General features: G+C 38.0%; 1 pseudogene; it reads left to right on the top strand.

Annotated features, from left to right (window-relative positions):
• The first annotated feature begins 12,163 nt into the window (after window positions 1-12,163).
• On the top strand, window positions 12,164-12,789 carry LOC129081013 (AP-3 complex subunit sigma-1-like; annotated as a pseudogene).
• The last annotated feature ends 14,489 nt before the right edge of the window (window positions 12,790-27,278 follow it).

The following is a 27,278-nucleotide window of genomic DNA, read 5'->3' as shown; positions in this document are numbered from 1 at the left end:
CCCCCACCCTTAGTCCATGTCCATGGGTTATACATATAAGTTCTTTGGCTTCTCTATTTCCTATGCTATTCTTAACCTCCCCCTGTCTATTTTGTGCCTACCAGTTATGCTTCTTATTCCCTGCACCTTTTTCCCTTTTTTCTCCTCCTCCCTCTCCCCCAATTGATAACCCTCCACGTGATCTCCATTTCTGTGATTCTGTTCCTGTTCCAGTTGTTTGCTTAGTTTTTGTTTTTGTGTTTTAGGTTCAGTCGTTGATAGTTGTGTTTGTTGTCATTTTACTGTTCATAGTTTTTTATCTTCTTTTTCTTAAGTAAATCCCTTTAACATTTCATATAGTAAGGGCTTGGTGATGATGAACCCCTTTAACTTGACCTTATCTGGGAAGTACTTTATCTGCTCTTCCATTCTAAATGTTAGCTTTGCTGGATAGAGTATTCTTGGATGAAGGTCCTTGCCTTTCATGACTTCAAATACTTCTTTTCAGTCCCTCCTTGCCTGTAAGGTTTCTTTTGAGAAATCAGCTGATAGTCTTATGGGAACTCCTTTGTAGGTAACTGTCTGCTTTTCTCCTGTTGATTTTAAGATTCTCTCCTTATCTTTAATCTTGGTTAACTTAATTATGATGTGCCTTGCTGTGTTTCTTTTTGGGTCCAATTTTGTTGGGACTCTCTGAGCTTCCTGGACTTTCTGGAAGTCTATTTCCTTTGCCAGAATGAGGAAGTTCTCCTTCATTATTTGTTCAAATAAGTTTTCAATTTCTTGCTCTTCCTCTTCTTCTGGCATCCCTATGATTCAGATGTTGGAATGTTTTAAAGTTGTCCCAGAGCCTCACCTCATTTTTTAAAATTCTTGTTTCTTTATTCTGTTCGAGTTGGATGTTCATTTATTCCTTTTGTTCCAAATTGTTGATTTGAGTCCCAGTTTCCTTCCCTTCATTGTTGGTTCCTGTATATTTTACTTTATTTCACTTTGTATAGCCTTTACTTCCTCCTTCATTTTGCAACTGTACTCAATCATTTCTGTGAGCATCCTGATTATCAGTGTTTTAAACTCTGCATCTGATAGGTTGTCTAACTCTTCGTTGCTTACTTCATTTTCTGGAGTTTTGATCTGTTCTTTCATTTGGGCCATATTTCTTTGTTTTGGCACACCTGTTATATTGTAAGGGCAGAACGTTAGGTATCCGCCAAGGTAGGGCATCACTATTTGCTGAGTTGTAGTGCTGTCTGTGGAAGAGGGTTCAGAGAGGGAATAATGCTGCTTGCTCGCTTTCATGGGTCTCACCCCACTTTCCATTACTTCCCTTGCTTCCCACAAGAGGATTGTGCCCTTTCAGGTGCTGATTCCCAGGTGGGTGGATTTTTGTATGTTCTAGAACCTGGTAGGCCTCTCCAGCATACTCTCCTGTAAGACTGGGAGTTTCTCCTGCCACCACAACCCCCATAGGTTTTTATGGCCCGAGGTTTTGAGTCTTTAGTTTCCCTCACTGAAACCCTGGGTTTCATGCCTGTCTCACTCCCCAGTTCTTCCTACAGGCTTATCAGTACCAGTCAGCCAGCCCCCACCTAACCCATGTGGTCTACCAACTTGCTTCCCCTCCTTCCTGCCCCAGCAGCCCATCTACACATCTCCTACCAGGCTGGATAATGTTTCTTTAACTCCTTGGTTGTCGGAATTCCGCAGTTTGATTGTCTGGCAGCTCTGGTTGTTTTTTGTTTTTAATTTGTTATTATCCTTCTTTTGGTTGTGCAAGGAAGCGAAGCATTTCTACCTACACCTCCATCTTGGCCAGAACCTCATATCACATCGGAAAAATTTCTTAAGTAGGGCATAAGAAGTGTTAGCAACAAAGGAAAAAAATTGATAAGTTGTACTACTTGCAAGAATAATAGGTCATTGAGGTCCATAGTGTTGGATAAGAGTGGAAATTTTGAGGCTCAATCAGTGGCAGATTTTCCAGGAAGCTAAGCTGCAGGACCTTCCTTTGCACAGGCCCTTTCTAATTCCCTGGTAATCTGTCCATATGGTCACATGTTTTTATTAAGTTATACTAATATTAGGCTTCAGAAATCCTGGTCCTGTCCTAGGATATGCTGGCTGCAGTCCCTTTTCCTATCCCATGGCATTCTGTCCCACCAAGCCAGACCCTGACTCTGTTCAACCTGAGTTCCTGGTAGCCACTGTTGATCAAGCAAAGCTAAAATTTATTAGCCATATTTTGTGATTCCTTTGGTCTGGAGCTGGGACTGACCCATGAGTTTGGCTCTGATTGGGGACATAAAGCAGTTATGGGTTAAATGGCTTGGAGAGAAGAGAACCGTGGCATGGAAAAGAGGAGAGGCTACATGGGGTGACCAAATATAGATATAAGTGGCTACCTCCTTTACCAAATTTCTTGTCAGGCTCCTGGAGCCCTCTTCTGGACTAGGTCCCAAATACTGGAGTTCTGTGTCAATCTTTGCATCAGCCAGTTTTAGCAAAAATCCTGCTAAGTCAGTTTAGCAAAAAATGCCTTCCCTTGATAGCCAATTAAATCCTCATCCTTTACCCTGGCCTGCTTTCAGCAAGAACCTTATCAAATTGGTTTAACCAGAATCTTTCCTTACTCCTGATTTTTTTCATCTTAGCAGTCTTTCATCCCCTGAACCCCCACGTAACTGCTTGGTTATAAATCCTCTTGCCCATGCTGTACTCAGAATCAAGCCCAGTTCTATACTGGAGTCATTTTTTCCCCTTTTGAAAATTTTGTCTTTTTTTAAATAAAATTTATCTTCACCCTTTAAACTAGTGTCCAGCTCTAGTTATCTCTGACAGGGGCAAAAGGACCTGAGGCCCATCAGAATTCTAGAAATATATGTTTTGGCTGTAACAAAACAGACTTATATATGGGACTGAGCACCATGTAAACCTAATTATCATTCAGCACAATAACAGTTACATATATTATTATCAAGCATATACCCAATTAAATTTGATGACAACCTTCAACTCCATTGAAGAGTGAGCCCTCTTCACAGTGTTGGTCTCTCAGTGTACTAATTCAATGGCACTTTAAAAACTCAGAGGATATTGCTTTCAAGCTACACTAAGTATGATGTATTACTACAGTGTCACAGTTCCCACACAGAGCTGAAAGTGACTCATTTTCTCTTTAACGTGTGCTATATATACTTCAGAAAAATGAGTTGGCATTTCTAAGAATACTTGATAGAAAAGAAGAGAACTGTTTCTTTTTCTTCCTGGCATCTAAAACTCTTAAATCGTAATCAAAGCAATGTGTAGGGAGCTAAAGTATGCACTCCTCCTTAGAAGCAGCAAGTGTAGCAGCCTTCACCCCAACTCAGTAATAGGTCCTCTAACACTGAAAGAATTTTCTTCATAAAAATATAATAGTAGTTATATAGCCTTCATCATGCAAAACAGCAAAGAACTATTAAATACCTAAAAAAATTAAGTTTGTTTATCTTTTGCCTGAAGCTTATTTTTTTTGATTCTTTGATGGAAAATTTATGCTAGAAAAAAAATTTATGCACAGAACTGTAGTTCATCGCCCACAAAATATTTTATTCACTCACCTCACAGCTCTAGATATACCTGAGATAGATGAGAAATAGAGGAAAGAGTGACTATGTATTTTAAAAATACATTCATTTAAGTAATCTGAGATGAATAAAAGGTCACACATGTCAAAATGTAATTTACATCAGAAAGTGTTCCCATTGTGGAAATTGGAATCATGGAAGGATCAGTGGTAAGGCCTATGGGGGTCAGATTGGTTGATTTATGTCTAGAGTACAGCAGAGTTACTGGGGGTGAAACTAGGTTTATTGGTCAGCTAAGACCTGTATAGTTTGTTTTCACTTCTCTCTAGAATAGAAGGCATGAAACAGGAAGCCAGAAAGGAACAGAACAACAAAACTAGATTTTACCAAATAGATTCACTGAAGTCTATGAAACTTACTCAAAAAAACAAACAAACAAACAAAAAAAAAAAACCAACAACTCCACTCTCTGAAAGTATCTCTTAGAAGTTTATTTTTAGATCTGAACACAAGATGGCAGAGGAGTGAATGGGAATCATGCTGACCTCCTCCCAAGACCAAACTGGAATTGTGACTAAATAGTGGAGAAATCACCTGGAAAACAATGGAGAGATAGAGGGAGAGGAGCCTTGGAGCTGCGGACAGACAGTGGAATCAACTTTCACACATCCCAACTGGTGAGAAGTGCGGCGGAGGCTCTAGAAGGTGGGCTGGGCACTCACGCGCACCAGCACCAGAGGGACATTTAAACAGCCAGTTGGGTCCCCCTGAGAAGAAAAGGATCTGAGTCATAAACAGACCCCTAGAATACAGCAGCTGAAACCAGAAAAACACACAGACAAAACGCAACCCCGAAAAGCTTAGGGGTGCTCTCTGCCAGAGACAGGTGGCTGGAGACTCAAAGAGACATTTAAAGGACCAATACAAAAGTTTGCAGTGGCAGCCACCTTCCTTGATCTCTGGGTAGAGGTGGCAGGAGAGTGGGCTGGTGCCTGAGGAACGATTGGTGAGGAAAACTTTGTGAAGAGAACAGAGACGGTGGCCAATGGAGCCCCGGTAATAATTCACCTCCCACTCTGCAGCTACCATCTCACTCAGGCATAAGTGGATCAACTAACCTGCCTTTTGCATGCTTCGCACACAGCTTGTGCACGTGTGGGCTGGGGGCTGAGTGCAGACTGGCTGGAAGAAATAGAAGATCCCTGGCCAAAGGGTACACAGACCTGCCTAGAGACCTTTGAAGAGAGACTGGAGACAGAGGCATTGGGGAAAGAACTGAAGAAGCAGCTGGAGATTTCTGGAGCTGACTCCTTCCCCACTCTTTAGTCTCCATTTTGCACAGGCAGACCATGCCCCCAAAGAGGCAGAAGCGGGAAAGCATACAATAGACTGGACTTAAACTGCCCAGTGCCAGCTCGCGCACATGTGATGGGGCCAGCACGCGAGTACAAAACAGTCCGCAGAAATAGTGGAACCCTGGCCAAAGGGGTCACAGAGCTGCCCAGAGACCCTTGAGGAGGGACTGGAGACAGAGACTTTGGGGAAAGAACTGGAAGAGTAACCAGGGAGTCCCAGAGCTGACTCCTTCCCCTTTCCATAGTCTCCATTCTGCGCAGGCAGGCCATGTCCTAAAGAGGCAGCAGCAGGAAAGGAAATAGCCCTGCCCTCAGGACAATTCTGCCAGAACAGGAGTTGCGTGCTGGCCTTGGTAATGAGTGCAGAGCTGCCTGCAGAGATAGTAGACCCCTGGCTAAAGGGGACACAGAGATGCCTAGAGACTGGAGGCACTGGGGAGAGAACTAAGGGAGTAGCCGGGGTTCGGGGATCCAGGTGCTGACTCCCTCTCCAGTCCATGTTCTCCATCTCGCTCAGGTGGACCACTCCCCTGAGTGACAGCAGCCTATAAGGACAAGATAGTCTCGCCATCAGGAAGCATTGCTCTGGCCTGTGGTGGCTAAGCCTGACAGATGAGGACAGAATGACCAGATTGACAATTGCAGGGGACAGACACAGACAGTAGATTCCTGGAAGGCTCAAACAAATAGCCCAAGGTCAGACAGGGTCAACAACTGAAATCATCATAGGCAGACTCAGAAAGAAAAGAAAAGAAAAAATAAATAAAAAGACCTGCCTACTGCCATAGAGGTTTCATCCACAAGATCAGGAAATCTAGATGGATTAATTGAAGCACAAGCAAAAAAAAAGAAGAAGACGAAGACTCTCACAAATAATGGGAAGGAAAAGAAGTTCCCCCAAATGAGGGGAAAGCAGGATCCCCACAGAGAGAGGTAAATGAAATAGAGGCAAGGGAACTATTAGATATTGCACTCAAAACAATGGTTCCAAGGAAGCTCAATGAGCTCAGCCACCTCAAAGAGAACTATGAGAAACTGCAGAGAAACTATCAGGATTTGACAGCAAACTATGTCAACCTGGAAAAGGACACAGAAACTATCAAGAAGACACATGAGGATATGAAGAATACCATTTCTGAATTGAAGAACACAGTAGAAAGGCTCAAAAGCAGGCTATATGAAGCCAAGGACCAAGTCAGTGAGATGGAGGATAAGGTAGGAAAAAAGCTCCCAGAAAGAACAGGAAATGGAAAAAAGACTAAAAAGAATGAAGAGGCATTGAAGGAAATGCAGGACAACCAGAAACGCAATAATATCCGCATAATAGGGATACCAGAAGGAGGAGAAGAGGAGCAAGGGGTAGAGAACCTGTTTAAAAAAGTAATGATGGAAAATTTCCCCAATTTGAGGAGAGAAAAGATCTCACAGGTCTAGGAAGCACAGAGAGCCCCATTCAAGAGGAATCCAATGAGGCCCACTTCAAGACACATCATCATTAAAATGGCAAATTTTTATTTGGCGTTTTAATGGAGACGTTGGGGAAAAAAACAAGGAAAGAATCCAAAAGGCAGCAAGGGAGAAACCAGTAGTAATATACAAGGGAGCCCCAATACAGCTAGCAGCTGACTTCTCAACTGAAACGCTACAAGCCTAAAGGGAATGGCAAGAAATATTCCAAGTAATGAAAATCAAGGGCCTACAACCAAGGCTGCCCTACCCAGCAAGGCTCTCAATTAAAATAGAAGGGGAAATAAGGAGTTTCCCAGACAAAAGAAAGTTAAAAGAATATGTCTCCAGCAATCCAGCACTACAAGATCTGCTAAAGGGACTGGTTTAAGAAGATGAAGGAAAAGAGTGAGAAGGAGAAAAACACAAGTACAAGGAGAAAAAATGATTAGGTTTCTATCAGTAATAACTCTCAATGTAAATGGACTAAATGCCACAATCAAAAGGCACAGGATAGCTGAATGTATAAGAAAACATGACCCACACATATGATGCCTACAAGAAACCCACCCCAGAACAAAGGACCTATACAGATTGAAAGTAAAGGGATGGAAAAAAATATTCCCAGCAAATGGGCAAGAGAAAATAGCATGGGTTGCAATACTTATATCAGACAAAATAGATTTCAAAACAAAGGCCATAAAAGAGACCCAGAGGGACACTTTATAATACTTAAAGGAAGAATCCATCAAGAAGACATAAACATTGTAAACTTAAATGCATCCAACATAGGAGCACCCAAATATATAAGGAAAATCTTGGAGGACTTCATAAAAGATACAGACAGCAACACACTGATAGTAGGGGATTTTAACACCCTGCTGTCAAAAATGGACAGATCTTCCAAACAAAACATCATAAGGATATTGTGGAGCTGAATGACGCGTTAAATCAAATGGACTTAACTGACATACATAGAAGCTCACATCCGAAAAAAGCAAAATATACATTCTTTTCAAATGCACAAGGGACTTATTCAAAGATAGACCACATGATAGGACACAAAGCAAGCCTCAGCAAATTCAGGAAAGTTGAAATAATACCAGGCATTTTCTCGGACCACAAGGGCTTGAAACTGGAAAATAACCTCAGAGAGAAACCTCAAAATCTTGCAAACTCATGGAGACTGAAGAGTAGACTATTAAATAATGAATGGGTCAATAATGAGATAAGAGAAGAAATCAAAAAGTTTCCGGACACCAATGAAAATAAACATACAACTGTCCAAATCCTATGGGACACAGCAAAGGCAGTCCTCAGAGGGAAGGTCATAGCAATACAGGCCTACCTAAAAAAAATAGAAACATTTCAAATAAAAGGCCTAACACTACAACTTCAAGAACTGAAGAAACAACAACAAATAAATCCCAGAGCAAGTAGAAGGAAGGAAATAATCAAGACCATGGCGGAAGTGAATGATATAGAGACAAAAAGACAATTCCAAGGATCAACCAATCCAGGAGCTGGTTCTTTGAAAAGATAAATAAAATTGACAAGCCTTTAAGCAGACTCATCAAGAAAAAAGGGAGGGGACCCAAATAAATAATATCAGAAATCAAAGAGGAGAAATAACAACTGATACCATAGAAATACAAAGGATTGTCAGAAACTACTATGAACAATTATATGCCAAGAAATTTGAAAACCTTGATGAAATGGACCATTTTCTAGAAAAGTATAATTTTCCAATACTGAAGGAGGAAGAAACAGAAATCCTGAACAGACCGATAACAGCTAGGGAAATTGAAGCAATAATCAAGAAACTCCCGGCACACAAAAGCCCTGGGCCAGATGGTTTCACAGGAGAATTTTACAAAACATTTAAGGAAGAGCTAACCTCTGCCCTTTTCAGACGATTCCAAAAAATCCAAGAGGAGGGAAGACTCCCATACTCTTTTTATGAGGTCAGCATCACCCTAATTCCTAAACCAGATAAAGACCCTACAAAGAAAGAAAACTACAGGCCAATTTCACTGATGAACATAGATGCTAAAATCCTCAAAAAAATCTTGGCAAACCGCATCCAACAATACATTCAAAAGATTATCCACCATGATAAAGGGGGATTCATCCCAGAGATGCAGGGATGGTTCAATATACGCAAGTCAATAAACATAATACATCACATAAACAAAAGGAAAGACAAAAACCACATGATCATCTCGATATATACAGAAAAAGCATTCAATAAGGTACAGCACCCATTTATGATCAAAACACTCAGCAAAATGGGAATAAAGGGGGCATACTTCTACATAATAAAGGCCATATATGAAAAACCTACAGCCAACATCATACTCAACAGGCAAAAACTAAAAGCTTACGCACTAAGATCAGGAACATGACAAGGAGGTCCACTTTCACCACTTCTTTTCAACATCATATTGGAAGTCCTAGCCACAGCGATCAGACAAGAAAAAGAAGTAAAAGACATCCAAATAGGAAAGGTGGAAGTAAAACTATCATTGTTTGCCTATGACATGATGGTGTACATAGAAAACCCTGTAGACTCCACCAAAAAACTACTCAACCTAATAAGTGAGTTTGGCAAAACAGCAGGATACAAAGTCAATATTCAGTAATCAAAGACATTTTTGTATGCCAGCAATGAAATAGAAGAAATCAGAAAAAAAATCCCATTTGATATAGCAAGAAGAAAAATAAAGTACCCAGGAATAAATTTAACCAAGGAGGTAAAAGACCTTTGTGCAGAAAACTATACAACATTGAAGAAAGAAATTAAGGAAGACACAAATAAATGGAAACCTATACCGTGTTCATGGATTGGGAGAATTAATATCATCAAAATGTCCATAATACCCAAAGCAATTTATAGATTCAACGCAATCGCTATTAAGATACCAATGACATATTTCACAGAAATAGAACAGACATTTCAAAAATTTATATAGAACCATAAATGACCCCAGATAGCTGTAACAATTTTGAGAAAGGAAAACAAAGTAGGACAGATCACAATACTGGACATCAAACTATATTACAAAGCGACTGTAAACAAACAGTCTGGTACTGGCACAACAACAGACCTATAGACCAGTGGAACAGAATAGAAAGCCCAGAAGTAACCCCAGGTCTATATGGGCAGCTAATATTTAACAAAGAGGGCAGAAGTAGAGTAAAAATAGCCTATTCAACAAATGATGCTGGGAGAGCTGGACAGCTACATGGAAAAAATTGAAAGTGGATCATCAGCTGACACCAAACTGAAGATGGATAAAAGACTTAAATATAAGTTGCAACACCATCAAAGTCCTAGAGGAGAACATTGGCAGGAAACACTCAGATATCCCACGCAGCAGTTTTTTCACCGATATGTCTTCTAAAGCAAGGTACATAAAGGAAAGAATAAACAAGTGGAACCTCATAAAAATAAGAAGCTTCTGCATGGCTAAAGAAAACATCAGCAAAATGAAAAGGGAGCCAACCTTATGGGAAAATATATTCGCTAATGATACATCAGATAGTGGTTTGATCTCCAAGATATATAAAGAACTCACTCGACTCCACTCCCAGAAGACAAATGATCCAATCAAAAAATGGGCAAAGGACCTGGGCAGATGCTTTTCCAAGGAGGAGATACAGAGGGCCCAGAGCCATTTGAAAGGATGCTCAGCATCACTAGCCATCAGAGAAATGCAGATCAAAACCACCATGAGGTACCACCTCACATCGGTCAGAATGGCTATCATAAACAAATCCACAAACAACAGGTGCTGGCGAGGCTGTGGAGAAAAGGGAACCCTAGTCCACTGTTGGTGGGAATGCAGACTGGTGCAGCCACTGTGGAAAGCAGTGTGGAATTTCCTCAAAAAGCTGAAAATGGAACTACCTTTTGATCCAGTGATTCCCCTGCTGGGACTATACCCTGAGAACACCAAAATGCCAATACAAAAGAACCTATGCACCCCAATGTTCATAGCAGCACAATTGACAATAGCCAAGTGTTGGAAGCAACCTAAATGCCCATCAGTAGATGATTGGATCAAAAAGTAATGGTACATATACACAATGGAATACTACGCAGCAGAAAGCAAAAAAGAACTACTACACTTCGCGACAGCATGGATGGAACTGGAGAGCATTATGCTAAGTGAAATAAGCCAGGGGGCGAAAGACAAATACCATATGATCTCACCTATAAGCGGAACCTAACCACCAATACAAAGATGCAAGGAAAATAAGACCAGCAACACTGAAAGGAAAAGAAATCAACAGAGACAAGAGGGAAGGAGGGAGGGGGGCGGGGAAAAGGAAGGGAAGGGGAAAGTCAAGGAACATATAGCAAGGACTCATGGACAAAACCAAAGGGGAAGAGCTGAGGGAGGGAATGAGGGAGGGGGCAAGGGAAAGTGGTGAGGGGAAAGCAGAGACAAATGTATTTGAAAAAATAAATTAAAATAAAATTAAAAAATTAAAAAATTTTAAAAAAGCCTGAGGACAAAAACCATGCTTTATATTACATATTCCCAAAGTGCATCATCATAGTGCCATACAATAACCAAAGGAAACTAATACTTAATACTTAGGCATTGGTTATTAAATGTGTGGTGTGTGTGCATGTTTAAGTAATAACATTTATTGAGTGTTTTATGCTATGCTTGGAAGTGCGTTAAGGATTTGTTACACATTAATTTCATTAACTCCCACCAGAACTATAGGAGTTTAATACCAATATTATCCCCATTTTATTGGTGAAAAAGCTAAGAGATACAAAAGTGCAAAAACAAGGATACAAACTATATCTGTTCAATTCTAAAATCAGAGTTCTTACTTACTAAATCAGTATAACACAACAGGAAGAATGCATTGTTATCCCAATACGCAATTTTTAAATTGAGTTTTTATTTTAGGAAAAATCAATCAATCAATCAATCAATCAATCGATCTTGGGGGGAAACAGTTATTCTCTATTAGCCTAATTACAATTATGTTTAGAGCTGCATAAAAATAGACTGTCCAACATAATGTATTTTTCAGTAACAACTTCACTTCATATGTATTTCTAAACACTGATCTGTTGAAAAAATATTGCTTATTATATAATTCTGCATTCACTTCACAATTAAATCTTGTTTATCCCCCTTATTTTCAAAACTAAGCCATTATGGAAAATTATGAACACAATGCAGAATTGCATGATAAAGCACTCCTGATTTTTTTGCAGTCTTTGATTCCTAAGGTGAATTTAAGTTTCATAATTTTTATTTTAGTATTCATATATCCATAGTGTGAAAAATTATATTGAAAAGACTGACTTCATAGAATAGATTTAAAACAACTCAAGTTCACTATTCTCCTCCTTAACATCTTACTTTGTCTTTACATTTGGAGATAAGTGAAGCCTGATAAGTAGAAAATAAAAGGAAAATTCAGGAATGCAGAATTGAAAGTGAGATACAACACGTTTTTCTGTAGCCTAAAACAAATTCTTCACTTTTCCCCCTTTTCTTCCACCCTTTAAATTGGAGACTTCTATGAAGATTTGCTTGGAATTTCTAAAATCCAAAGGCAGAAAAAGAGTAGAAGTGTTGTGTAAAAGTCAAGAGAAGTGTTTCATGTTGAAGAATAATCACAGTACATGCTTACATTTGTTAGAAAAAACCTGAGTACTTGGGAGTGCGTGCACGTGCAGGAGGGGGCAGGTAAGGAATGATCACCAGCGAGATCCCGAGGCAAGGATCGCGCATCCACCTCCGCCCTGGCCCTCATAGCCCACCCCGTCTGCCCCGCTTAGCCATGATTAAGGTTATCCCCATCTTCAACAACCACAGGAAGCCAGGGCTGTCAGCCTTACAGTAAAGATATACAACAGCAAATCATCAGGGAGGCATTCCATTTGGTATCTAAGAGAGATGAAAATGTCTGTAATTTCCTGGAAAGAGGATTATTAATTGAAGGATCTGACAACAAACTGATTTATAGACATTATGCAACTTATACTTTGCCCTCTGTGTGGACTCTTCAGAAAGTGAACCTAGTATTTTAGATCTAATTAAAGTATTTGTGGAAACATTAGACAAGTGTTTTGAAAATGTGCACTGGATTTAATTTTCCATGTAGAAAAGGTTCACAATATTCTTGCAGAAATGGTAATGGGGGGAATGGTATTGGAGACCAACATAAATGAGATTGTTACACAAAATGATGCACAAAATAAATTGGAGAAGTCTGAGGCTGGCTTAGCAGGAGCTCCAGCCCCTGCTATATCAACTGTAAAGAATATGAATCTTCCTGAGACCCCAAGAAATATTAACTTTTTTAAATTAAAAAAAATTGAAAGGCCACTCCCAGGTAAAATCCAGGGGGAAAAGTCATATAAGTTTACCATGCAGTTGTTTACCAAAAATAAAGGAGAGTCTTAACTTTTGCTCTTGGATTGAAGTCAAGGTACTGTAGAGAAGTTGTGTAAAATCAATATGGCAGTTCAATGTTTTTCTTCTTGCTCAGAGATTTTGAAGAAATTGAGTAGTTCCAGTATGATTTTTTTTTCTTTCTCTTCTAAACTGCATTCCTGTGCCCACATAAGACATGCCTCTATTTCAAAAAGTGTTCAGCCACACTTGAGGTCACTGACATTGCCTTCTCAAAGCATGTTATCAGTCCAACATGCAGCAGTAAGGGAAAATTGAGACAGAGTTGTTGATTAGGCTAGAGGCCAGACAGGGTAACAGAGGATGACAATGTCCTTGTCCTTGGTCTTCTCTTTTAAAGTCTAGTCCTCCAGTTTATGTCTAGAGGGTGAGTTCCTTTGATGTACTTAGAGAGAGTTGGATTCTAGGTTGTCATTTGATAAAATTCATAAAAGAAAAATATGCAAACTAGAATGTCTATTATTTTTCATTAAGAAATATAATCACCAAAACTGTTGTAGTTCCTCCCAAAACACCAATTCAAAAGAACCTTTGCACCCCAATGTTCATAGAAGCACAATATGCAATAGCCAAGTATTGGAAGCAACCTAAGTGCCCATCAATAAATGAGTGGATCAAAAAATTATGGTACATTTACACAATGGAATACTACGCAGCAGAAAGAAAGAAGGAACTCCTATGCTTCACGACAGCATGGACAGAACTAGAGAGCATTATGCTAAGCGAAATAAGCCGGGGGGCAAAAGACAAATACCATATTATCTCACCTATAAGTGGAACCTAACCAACAAAACAAAGATGCAAGGAAAATTAGACCAGCAACACTGAAAGAAAAAAGAAACCAACAGAGACAAGAGGGAAGGAAGGAGGCGTGGGTGGGGAAAAGAAGGGGAAGGGTCAAGGATATATATATAAAGGACTCACAGACAAAGCCAAAGTGGGGAAAGATTGAGGGTGGAGCAGGGGAAAGTGGTGCCAGGAAAATGAAGACAAATGATTTGAACGATAAAAAAATTAAAAATTAAATATATAGCAAAAAAAAATTATAGTTCTCATGCCCATTAGTCACTAAATTCTCTGTGTGGTACCTAGAAAACCAAATTCAAGTGAGAAGGTTGTTCTGTTATCTGGGACCCAAAGCCAGGGGAAAAAGTAAAATGATTTTAGTGGCTGTTATTATCAAACTCAACAACTGCTTCAAGGCTTTTGTAAGTTCACTGCAGTGCATTTCCCCATATAAATCATCTTTCATACAGTGCAAAAACCAACTAACTTGCCTACATCCTTAGATAAGCTAATATGAGCATACTCTTCTGAGTTTATAGTTTGAATACCTTAATTTAATGTTTGGTATTTCTCAAATTTTTTAGATTCCCTTTTACAAATCATTGCTTAGGATGTGTTAGTTCTATAGATGACTGATGTCAGATTGACTTTTCCCAATGTAATGTTATGTTCAGTTTGGGAAAAGCCTATACCAAACACAGAACACAGGCCAATGTTTAAAATTTTAGAAGGAAAACCAGGAAGAATGAAGACTATAGAATAAAGACTTAGCACCAATTTGATAGTTGCTCCTTAGAGTGAGATTTGATTTTTAAATTTTTTATTAATTCTTATTATGCTCTGAAAGATGAAAAGCAGTTGCCATTTGTGGTAGACAGAATTCTAAGATTCCTACCCACTGATGTACAAATCTAACATAATCCCCTCCTGACCTTGAGTGTGGGAAAAATAAGTGAATACATTGGGATATCAAAACTATGATTAGAATCCTAATCAGCTGACACTGAATTAATTAAAAGAAAAAATGGTCAGACCTTGGTGGGCCTGGCCTAATCTGTCAAGTCCTTTAACAGAAGGTTAAATGGCAGAGATATGCTCTACTGCTGGCCTGGCAAAAATCTAATAGCCATGTGGTTAATATCCTATGGTGAGAACCATGATATATCCCATTACTTCAACAACAATACCTACTCAGACTTTATATGTTCTTCCAAAAAATTTGTAATTTGCTATGTATGTTATGCACCTACATTTTTGACCCAAACTTTCAAGAAAAAACACTTTTGATTTAATTTTTGGGGAAATTTTAAGTTCCTCTTAAGAAACATTAAGTTTCCTATCAATGTGCTTTACGAAATATTAATTTCTTTTATCCTTGTGTCATAAAAAACCTAAAATCACTTCTGCCTCCTAGGGGTACTAAGGCAGCATATTCATAACAAGGGAAAGATAAATTCCTATCTTTCTACACCCTTCCATGTACAGAGATGCATGAGAAAGGAAACCACCTAAGTCTTAATCATATTAAAGGAAAGAACACAATGGTGCTTTCAGAATCAGGACAAATGTGTTTGGCTGAGCAGATTAATGAAATATTTCTCCAAGCTATCTAATATGAGTCCCATAGTTGAGTTTAGGGATAGGAGCAAGAAAGAACTAAGTTTCCTAGAATAATACAGTGAGAGGGAAAGTTGAACTTTAGGGAAAAGAGGAGAATTCAACAAGATGGGGCAAACCCAAGGTCTATGGAGGACAAAGCCAGTAAGAAATCTATCTGGGCAGAAATGACCCAAGGACTCATAAGTTCAAAATTAATTTATACCTGATTTAAATTGTCTCCCTGCTGCCTTGGATCAGTGGTGTTCAGGGGTGTAAAAGAATCTGGCAGTTCCTAATATAGTGTAATGTTGAGAAGATGGGCAACGCATACAGGGATAAGAAGAAGAATGGTAACGAAGAATTCAGTTGAGTGGAACACTTAGTTTAGAGATGACATAAAGAAATGTAAACCTTAAAAATCATGAGAAATATTTCAAGGTTTCTGGGGCATCCTCCCCTGCCCCAGTAAAATAGGAGCTTGAACTATTTCAAATTTGAAAGTTACAATGGAACAGGTGAACTGATAACACTGAAGCACTTGGGAAACTACAGAAGGTTGACACCTGCTCAAAGGACTCACTGTGTGCTGCTGCTGCTCTCTTCTCACCTCCTTAGTCTCACCATCAATGGCTGTATTCCCCCTGCACAAGTAATGCTCAATATGGCCAAAGGAGGGGCATTTCAAACTTATGATAGGAAGAACCACTACTTTGTAAAAATGTGAGCTGAAAACAAAACCTTTGTGCAAGACCAAGGATGTCGCTTCACTGCCTGAACACCACCACTGGACATGCCCATAGCTGCAGAAGATTAGAATCAGCTAGCATGTTCACATCCATTGTTCAGTTACTGCAGACCCATCAATCATCGCCCAAGTTAAACATCATCAGATTGATTAAAAAAAAAAAAAAACCCTCTGGGGGCAGAGGAGAGGCAGGCCTATTAACTCTGACCTGGAAGACTATGCCAGACATTTTAAAACTCTCCCACACTCTCATCTCAGGTAATGAATGATGTCAATGTGAATTAATTGCTCTCATCTAACCTGGTGGGTCAAGCCATGTTATAACAAGGCCTGTTTTAACAATGCCCCACTACAACATCAGACTCTTTTCCCATAAGATTTCCATGATTATATTTTTTGAGACTTGATCCCCATGATCCCGTATAAAAACAAAGAACTCAAAGGAGAATCAAGATGGTGGAGGAGTGAGTGGAAGTCACACTGACCTCCTCCCAGGACCAATCTGGAATTACTCTAAATTGTGGAGAAATCACCTGGAACAAACAACTGAACAATAGTGAGAGAGGAGCCTTCTAACCTTGGACAGACAGAAGAATCAGCTTTAGTACAATCTACTGGTAAGGAGTTCAGTAAAGACTCTAGAAGATGGGCAGGCGCCCATGGGTGGCAGCACCAGAAGGATATTGAAACAGCCAGTTGTATCCCCCTGAGAAGAGTGGGGTCTAAACCATAAGTGGGGATCTCCAGCCTGCAGTACCAGAGCCCAAAAAGTACACAGATAACAGCCATCTGCGATGAGTGGCGTGGTTTCTCACTGACAGAGACAGGTAGCTGGAGACACAAAGAGCTATTTAAAGGTCCAATGCATAAGTTTTTATTTGCAGCCACTTACCCTGGTCTCTGGCAAAGGCAGGGGCAAAGTGGGATAGAGGCAGGGGCAGAGTGAACTAGAGAAAGGAAGAATAGGCTGGGGAAGGAGGCTTTGGGGAAAGAACTAAGAAAGCAGACAGTAGGATCGCAGTGCTGACTCATCCCAGACATGACACCAGCCATCTGACTCAGGCAGACCACTCCTCTGAGTGGCTGCAGTGTAAGAGGACACAATAACCCCACCCCCAGGAGGGACTCTGCCCCAACCTGTGGTTTCTAAGGTGACCTGCTGAATGCAGAGTGACTTGATTAACAACTGAAGGAGACAGCACAGACAGTAGATTCCTGGAAGTCTTGAACAGACTGCCTAAGGTAACATAGGGTTAACATCTGACATCATCAAAGGCAGATCCAAAAAGAAAAAACAGTGGTCTCCAACCACAGAACTTCACACCACCAAGTCATGATTCGAGACAGATCAACTTAATAAGCAGAAGTGAAAAAGAAGAGTCTCACAAATAATGGGAAGACAAAGAAACACCCCCCAGTCAAAGGGAAAGGAGGAACCCCCAGAAAGAGAACTAAATGAAATAGAGGCAAGTAAACTATCAGATATTGAGTTCAAAACAACGGTTCTAAGGCAGCTCAATGAGCTCAGAGAAAATCACAAAAAACTATAGGGAAACTACAAGGAACTTATAGCAAACTATATCAGCATGAAAAAGGACATAGAAACTATCAGTAAGAGACAGGAGGAAATGAAGAATACAATTTCTGAATTGAAGAACACAGCAGAAGGAGTAAAAAGCAGGATCGACGAAGCAGAGGATAGAATCAGTGAGCTGGAGGATAAGGTAGAATAAAGCTCCCAGAAAGAGCAAGAAAATGATAAAAGACTCAAAAAGATGAAGGGGCAATCAGAGGTGTGGGACAACCTGAAATGTAATCATATCTATATAATAGGGATACCAGGAGAATAAAAGGAGGAAGTTATAGAGAAACTGGAAAAGTCATGATGGAAAACTTTCCTAGTTGGAGGAGAGAAAAACTCATACAAGTCCAGGAAGCACAGACAATCCCATTCAAGAGGAAAACAATAAGGCCCACTCTGAGACACATCATAATTAAAATGACAAATATCAATGACAGAGAATCCTAACAGAAGCAAGGGAGAAAGAAGTAGTAACATATAGGGAAGCCCTGGTATGGCTAGCAGCTGACTTCTCAATAGACACACTACAAGCCAGAAGGGAATGGCAAGAAATATTCCAAGTCATGAAAAACAAAAGCCTGCAAGCAAGACTGCTCTACCCAGCAAGGTTTGCAATTAAAATGGAAGGCAAAATAAGGAGATTCCCAGATAAAAGAATACACCTCCACCACACCAACATTGCAAGATATGCTAAAGGGACTGCTTTAAGAAGATGAAGAAAAAGAGTCTATGAATACCCAGTTTGTTTCACAGTCACCAATACTTGATATTACCAATATTTTTAATATTTATTAATCTGATTGTGACAATGATGTGCTATTTTAATACTGATACTTTATTGTTTAATAAAATATTTATCAATATTTTATTAATAAATTATGTAATCAACATTTAATAAAATATTGATACTTTATTATTTGTTGAAACTAAACCTGTTTTTGTATATTTCTTGCCTATTTCTATTATTTTTAAAAAGCTTCAAATGACTTTTTGGCATTCTTTATCCTTTTTTTGATTAAATGTTTGTACAATTTTTTCCCTAAAAAAACAACTTTTAATCCTTTTTTAGATGTGTTGCAAATAGTTCCCTATTCTATTACTTGTTCTTTAACTTTTTTATATGTATATTACTGTATATTCTTAAATGTTTAATATAGTCATCATATTGTCAATATTTTACTTTATAGCTTCTGGGTTTGAATATTTTACTTTAGAGTAAGAAATATATTTTGAATTTTCTCTGAAAACTCCTTAGATTTTACATATTTATTTTTAACTCACCTGAATATTTGTTGTATAATGTGTGAAATAGGGCTCTATTTTTGTTTTATTTTAAGTAATAGTGGTCCCTGTGCCTTATTTGTTGAATAAGCCTTATATTCCCCATTGATTTGAAATATCAATTTAATCATATGTTACGTCATTAGACAGATATATATGTTTGTTTGTAGAATGTTCATTTTATTTCATTGATCTACTTGATTATTTCTGTGCTAGTGTCATATTGTTTTAATTGCTGAGACTTTGTAATGGATTTAAATTTTTTTATATTTTATAATGGATTTTGACATTAAAAAAATAAATACAATCAATCTGCATTTTAAAAAAGAGATGAAAGAAGAAAGAAAGAAAGAAAGAAAGAAAGAAAGAAAGAAGGAAGGAAGGAAGGAAGGAAGGAAGGAAGGAAGGAAGGAAGGAAGGAAGAAAGGAAGGAAGAAAGAAAGAAAGAAAGAAAGAAAGAAAGAAAGAAAGAAAGAAAGAAAGAAAGAAAGAAAGAAAGAAAGAAAGAAAGAAAGAAAGAAAGAAAGAAAGAAAGAAAGAAAGAAAGAAAGAAAGAAAGAAAGAAATCCTACCTTTTGCGACAGCATGGTGGAACTGTAGAATAATATGCCAAGTGAAGTGAGCCAGTTGGTGAAAGACAAATACCATATGATCTCACCTATAAGTGGAATTTATTCAAGAAAATAAAATAACAAAAAAAAAAACCCACAGGCATGAAAACATGGAGCATACTGAAAGTGACCAGAGGGGATGGGGAAGGAGGACAATGGTGGAAAGAAGGAGAAGGGACTAGACAAAGAACATGTATGAATGGCCCATGGACATGGACAACAGAGTAGGAATTCACTGTGGGCGGGGGGGGGGGAATGTGTGGAGGAGGGCAAAGGGGGAAAAATTGAGACAACTATAATAGAATAAACATGATTTAAATATTAAAAAATAAAACCTCAGATACAGATTATAAAATCACAGAACCTGTCCTGAATGATCTCAGATATACACAAAGCAGACTCAACATTAAGCTTGGTAAAGGCAAAAACTTTGGGTTTGCCATTATCTCCCAGAATCTAGCAAATAACAGGCCCTCCATGACTCAGTCTTTTTATTATTTCTATATGTCAGGCTTATTTTCATGGTCTTGTCTCCAGTCTTCAAGCACCACACTTTACTACTTCCAGACAACTGGCTGCCTCTCTCCCTGAAGACTTCCAGAACAAGAGGCTACACAGCCTCCTTTTCTGCTGGCTCATCTTCTCATTAGGAAATTGTTTCTGCCTTAGCTTAGTAGGTAAGCAACTTTCTGCCTATTTCAAACATAAAACCTAGATTTAGAAAAGATTAAGTAACTAGCTCAAGGTTATATACAAATTCTGACCTAGCTAGGAACAGAACCCAAACAGTTCCTAACATTCAGTTCTACAGTTTCAATCTTATTCATTTTTCAGGGGAACATATCTTTATAATTTACAGATATTGTTCCCAAGTCACTCACTGGATATTCTGCCTAAATATTGATGGTAAAACATCTTCATGTATCCAATAGAAATAAAATATACATAAAAGGAAATTTTTTCCCACAGGAGGAGTATATCATTATAAAGAACACTTGTTCAGTCATCTCATTATTAAATAAGAACATTCTTCCCAGTGGCCTAAAAATCCAAATGCTCCATTTTTTACTAAACAATCTTCTTAACACCAAGACTAAAATAAAACAAAATGTTAATGCAAACATCTTTCAAGCCAAATAAAAGGACTTATGCCAAATTTATCAAGTTTAGAGGGAAATTGTGTTAGATCTGTCTATGAAAAAATTTGTTAGATCACCAGTCAATAGGGTTCCAACATCTTTGGATACAGACTAAAAGACATGAGTAGTAACAGACAGCTTTAGAAAATACATTTTTCTTCCATAGTTAGCCATGCATGACTCAGTAGAACTCGCCAGACACTACACTGCATGAATGACTCAAGAGTCTACTAAGGACAGAGCACAATCAGTTCTCCCTTCCTGTATTGGGATTTCTCCTAACTATCAGTGATTTGTTAGCTTACTTTAACAGCAGAAAAACTGGCCTACTTCCCTTTCTTTTTAAAAAACAGGAGGACATTCTTAAATATAAAAACAAATATTGAAGTGCTGCAGGAAAACAAATTAAACATTATAGTGAATGCTGAAAGCAACCTTCAACTGATCCAACTCCCACCATTTAGGAAGCCATGTTGGGCAATGACCAGTGTTAATTTCCTTCTGAAATATTGACCAATAAATAGATGTTGCTGAGAAATACCTTACTGTTATAGACCTGACTACCCAAATCTTCAGTAGCCAATAGAAGTACCAAAGACATTTTGAGAAATAGTTCAGTAGTGACTTTCCATGATAGAGGTCTCAATTTCTCTCAAATAACTGTTTTCTTCAATAACTGTAGTAGCCACCCAGTTAAGGTCCACGCTTCCAGGCTCTTTCCTTTCCATTTCATCTGACATTCCAACTCCAAATTAATTTTTCTGAGGCATTTCTCTGTCTATGACATTAGCTTAGCTTGGTGACAAAAAGACCAAGTCTTGGAATTAGAGCACCTGACTTTAAAACTTGGATTCCCCGATTAATTTTTAACCTCTCTGTGCCTCAGTTTCTCCATATGTGACATGAAATTTATAAGATTATTGCATTAACTTTTATTTTAACTTTGTGTTAAAAATGTGTTAAGAGGATAGGCTCTGGAGTCATACCTGGAGTTAAAATCCTGCTATTAAACCATCTACAAGATTATACCAGCTACCTAATATTGTGTTATAAATCACCCCAAAACTTTCTGGCTTGAGCAGCTTGAGCATTCTGATGACATGGAACCTGACTTATTCCAGAGTGAGTGATCCAAAAGAGCAAGGCAGAGGCTACAACAATTTTATGACCTCTCCTTGGAAGTTACATACCATCACTTCTGCTGTTTTCTACAGCACCACTGGCCGGGCCTGATTCACTGTAAGAGGGGACTACACAGGGACATTAACACCATTAGGGGAGGATCATTGGCAGAAATCTTGGAAAATGACTACCACAACAGCCTTTGACAAAATATTTTTAAGCTCTTTAAACCTTAGTGTCCTTATTTACCTGATAGAGAAAATAATAAAACCCTATTGCATAGGGTTGTTATGAAAATTGGATGAGACAATGCATGTAAAGCACTTGGTTACATAGTAAATGATCAAAATATATTGTTTAGTATCACTATAATCCAGTACTAGTCAAACTATTCCAGAGACTATCCTGAGGAAGAAAATGTATTCTGGGGAGCATGTAGCACTATAAACTCCCTCCTTCTTCCCCTAGTCTTATTTCTTCCAGTGAACTTTATTTTATCTCATATGTATCAGGTTTCCTCATAACATTCTCACTTGAAGAAAGGACTTTTCAGCTTTTAAAAAAAGTGAACCATATATATGTCATTATTTATTTCAAATAATAGGATAAGTAAATATGCATACACACATATTTATATCTATATATATTAGCTGGAAAATCATATATGCATTATATACTATATTTAAAGTATATATATTAGCTAGGAAATTTATATATATTACATACTTAATATTTAAAATTATATGTAATATGTGCAATTATATTATGTATAATTATATATAAATACACATAATATATAATAATATACAATCCTGCATATATAATTTCCTAGCTAATAAAGATAAATGTAAATGGAAAGCAGAGAATATCACATTGAAAACCCCTTAAGAGGCCAAGAGACCACCTATTTCAATGTTAAAAACCTTAAAATTATTAAACCACTCATTTTCCACAGCAATCACATGGAAATACTGACATTTGAGGCTGCTGAGTTAATGGATAATGTAAACTCCTGCATATCCCAAAGATTCATCCATTCACCATGATATTTATTCAAACATCTATTTTGTGCATGCACTTTCCTAAGTGCTGAGATTATAACAGTGAACATAGTGGATAAAAGTCCCACCTCCCATAGAACTTACATTTTAGTCAATAAGCAACATTAAATAAAAAAATAAACAGACAGACAGACAGACACAATAACCTCAAGCAGTGATAAATTCAATGAAAACACGGCAATGTGGTAAAGTGACTGAGGAATAGGACCTATTTAACCAAGATGGTCAAGGGAGTATTCTACAATGAGATGATATTTGAGCTGAGATATCAACAATGAGAAGGAACAAGCCATATCAGGAACTGAGAGAAGAATTCATAGACATATATTAACATGAAACTTTGGGAAAAGCCTTATTCCAGTGGAATTCTCAGTATTCATTAGTTGTTGGTTTGAAAGATACACAATACAGACGTATGTGCCTTTGATTATCCATCTACTTAGGGACATTTGGCTAAAATTGCTGATGAGAATCAAGCTTTCCAGGAAAAAAAGAAAAAAGATGGAATTGACAATAGATGGTGTGGTTTAACTTAATGCACCAAGTTAAAAACTAGGCTTGAATCTCAGAATATCCTAGACTATGTGGACGATCAAATGAAACCTATTAAAACAGGAATCAGTAGAACAAAGACTTGCTCTAAGTATAGAGCAACTAACATACACACTCTTGTCTACTATCTCCCCAAAACATTAAACCTTCATTTTTCACCACTAACTAATACACTTGGAAGTGGGGTGGGAGGAGCAAGGAAGGAATAAATAAATGGGACCCAAAAGTCTTAAAAAGGAAGGAGTGAGTTACAAAGTGAAATCAAAGTAACAATGGGCTTGTCCAACCTCACCGTGTTATACATGAGCAAATAAAGGCTCAAAGAAACTGAGAAACTTCCCAAAAGTATGCAGTTAATGTCTATAGGCAGCCTTCTTACAGACCAATGGAGTGGGGAGAGGTCCCTTGATTCCCATACAGGTTTGGTTTCATAAATGGTGAGCAATGACCTCTTCATTCTGAATTCAAAGAACGCTCCACACTCAAATCCCCTTCTTAGCAAGTAAAATGCTTTAATCTAAAGACTCTTCTTATGAGACCTCTCTCTGGAACAGAAATAATAATAGATTACTTGTAGCAAGCACATTTTTAATATTATTTTTAATTACTCTTTCTTCCTGTACTAATTTTCTTCCTTCATTCCTTCCTTCCTTTGACCCTTCCATCTTCCCACAATCTTTAAGTGGTGGGGAAATACTAGCAGTCAAGATGGATACAGTTCCTGTTTTAAGGAGCTAAGGATATAAGAGGAAAATGAACAAAAAGGATCCAAGATGGCGTAGGAGTATGTAGAAGCTAATTACACTAACCTCCTCCTGGGACCAATCTGAAATTACAACTAAATTGTAAAGAAAACATCCTGAATAACCAACCGAAGACTAGCAGAAGAGCTTTATAATCATGGAGATACAGAAGGAACCACTTCACCACAACATGGCTTGTAGGGAGTACAAAGAAGTGATAGGGCTGGCTGGGCTCCCAAGGGTGGCAGATAAAGTGCCAGAGGGATATTGCAGTGTCTGGGGGGATTTCCCTGAGAAGTGCAGTGTCTAAACCCCAAACTGGATTCTGTAGACTACAGCATCACAGCCAGAAAGGAACCCAGACAACATCCAGGCATGAAAAGCAGCAGCGGTTCTGTCAGTCAGGAAGAGACAGCTGGAGACACAGAGAGCCTTTTAAAGGACCAAAGCATAACATTTTATTTGCAGCCACTTACCTTGGGTACTGGCAAAGGGAAGGCAGAAAGGACTTGAGACAGTTAAGGAGAGTCTGAGTTTGGTAGTTCTGGGAATAAAACTGAGGGAATGGCTTCCAGGATCCATGTCCTGGGTCATCCCCCATACTGCAGGAGCCATCTCTCTCAGGCTGAACACTCCTCTCTGAATGGCATCAGCCTGGGAAGAGGCAAGAGCCCCATGCAGGAATTACTCTGCCCCACCCTGTGGTGCTTAAGACTGACTGCAGATTACAGACTAATTATACTAACAACCAATCAGTTAAACAGGGAACTAGTTTAACATCTAAGGCAGAAAATATGAAGAAGCAGCCAAAATGGGAAGACAAAGAAACATACCACAAATGAAAGAACAAGAGAATTTTCCAGAAGAACTAGATGAAATGAAAGTAAGCAATTTATCAGATAGTTTAGAGTAATGATTATAAGGATATTCAACAGCATGATAAAAGACATAGAACTCATGAAAAAGGTCAGTTAGAAATAAAGAATTAAATGCCTGAGATAAATAATACACTGGAAGTAATAAACAGTAGGTTAGATGAAGCAGAGGATCGAATCAGCGTTTTGTAAGACAAGGTAGAAAAAACAATCAGGCAGAGCAGCAAAAAGATAAATGAATTTTAAAAAATGAAGAGACCTTAAGAAATATCTTGGACAATGTGATGTGTAACAATATCTCCATCATGGGAATATGAGAAGAAGAAGAGAGTGATCAAGAGATTGAGAACATATTAGAAGAAATAATGACCCCAAACTTTTCTAATTTGATAAAGGCAGAAGTCACACAAGTCCATGAAGCTCAGAAAGTCACAAACAGGTTGGACCCAAAGAAGCCTACACACCAAGACACATCATAACTAAGATGATAAGGCTTAAAGATAAGAGAATCCTAACAGCTGCAAGAGAAAATCAGGGAGTTACCTACAAGGGAACACCAATTATACTGTCATCTGATTATTCATCTGAAGCATTTCAAGCCAGAAGGGAGAGACATGAAATATTCAAGCTGATGAAAAGCAAGGACCTACAACCAGGCTACTTAAACAGCAAGGTAATCACTTAAAATCAAAGGAGGAATAAGGAGCTTCCCTGACAAGAAAAAGCTAAAGAAGTTTGATAACACCAAATCAATACTGCGATGTATGTTAAAGGGCTTGTTGTAAAAAGAAGAAAAAGAGAAAGAAAAAAAGCAGAGAAAAACAGTCTAACAATAAAATGGCATTACATTTGTATCTGTCAATAATCACCTTAAGTAAATGGCTTAAATGTCCCAACTAAAAGTCATAGGGTAGCTGAATGTATAAAAAAAACAAGACTCATATATGCTGCCTTCAAGAGACCCATCTCAGATCAAAAGATACACACAGACTTAAAGTAAAAAGATGGAAAAAGATATTTTATGCAAATGGAAAATAAAAAAAATCTGGGGTAGCTGTACTTATATCCAACAAAATAGACTTTGAAACCAAGGCTATAGTAGGAGACAAAGAATGACACTACATGATGATAAAGGAAACAATCCAACAAGAGGATATAACCCTAGTAAACATTTATGCAGTCAATATAGGAGCACCTAAATATGTAAAGCATATCTTGATGGACATAAAAGGAGAGATGGACAGAAATACAGTCATAGTTGGGGATTTTAACACCCCATTAACCTCAATGGAAAGATCTTCCAGGAACGAAATCAAAGAGACAGCGGCTTTAAATGACACACTAGATCAAATGGATTTAATAGATATCTTCAGATTTCACCCCAAAGCAGCAAACTATACATACTTTTCAACTGCACATGGAACTTTTCTGGGATAGACCACCTGTTAGGACACAAAACAAGTCTCAATAAATTTAAGAAGACTGAAATTATATCAAGCATCTTCTCTGACCACAATGCTATGTAAATATAAATCAATCACAAGAACACTGAAAAACACACAAAGACATTAATAAATGTGATTTGCCATATAAACAAAATGAAGGATAAAAAACTCATGATTCTATCAATAGATGCAGAAAAAGCTTTTGATAAAATCCAACACCCATTTATGATCAAAACTCTCAGGAGAGTGGGAATAGAGAGGACATACCTGAATATAAAAATGGCCATATATGACAAACCCACTGCCAGCATCACACTCAACAGGCAAAATCTACAAATGTTCCACTTAAGATCAGGAACAAAACAAGGATATCTTCTTTCACCTCTCTTACTCAACATAGTACTGAAAGTCCTAGCCATAGCAATTATGAAAGGAGATTAAATAAAAAGCATCCAAATTGGAAAGGAAGAAGTAAAACTGTCTTTATTTGTCAATGACATGATACTCTACAGAGAGAACCTCAAAAATTCCATTAAGAAACTACTATATCTGATAAATGAATTCAGCAAAGTATTAGGATACAAAATTAATATTCAGAAATAAGTTGCATATTTATATGCCCATAATAAGCTAACAGAAAGAGAAATTAAGGAAGGAATACAATTCACAATTACTTCAATAAGAATAAAATGTCTAGGAATAAACCTAACCAAGGATGTAAAAGACCTGTACTCAGAAAATGTTTAAGACACTAAAGAAAGAAATTGAAGATATAAATAACTAGAAGCACATACCATGTTCATGGATAGGACAAATTGACATCATTAAAATGTCCATACTACCAAAAGCAATCTATAGATTCAATGCAATTCTTATCAAGACTCCAATGACATATTTCACAGAACTAGAACAAATATTTCAAAAATTTATATGGAACCA

Source organism: Pteronotus mesoamericanus, unplaced genomic scaffold (genome assembly GCF_021234165.1).
Source record: "Pteronotus mesoamericanus isolate MK-2021 breed Mesoamerican mustached bat unplaced genomic scaffold, CSHL_Meso_final contig_94, whole genome shotgun sequence".
In the NCBI taxonomy this organism is placed as follows: Eukaryota; Metazoa; Chordata; class Mammalia; order Chiroptera; family Mormoopidae; genus Pteronotus; species Pteronotus mesoamericanus.
This window is presented reverse-complemented; position numbering and strand designations above follow the sequence as displayed.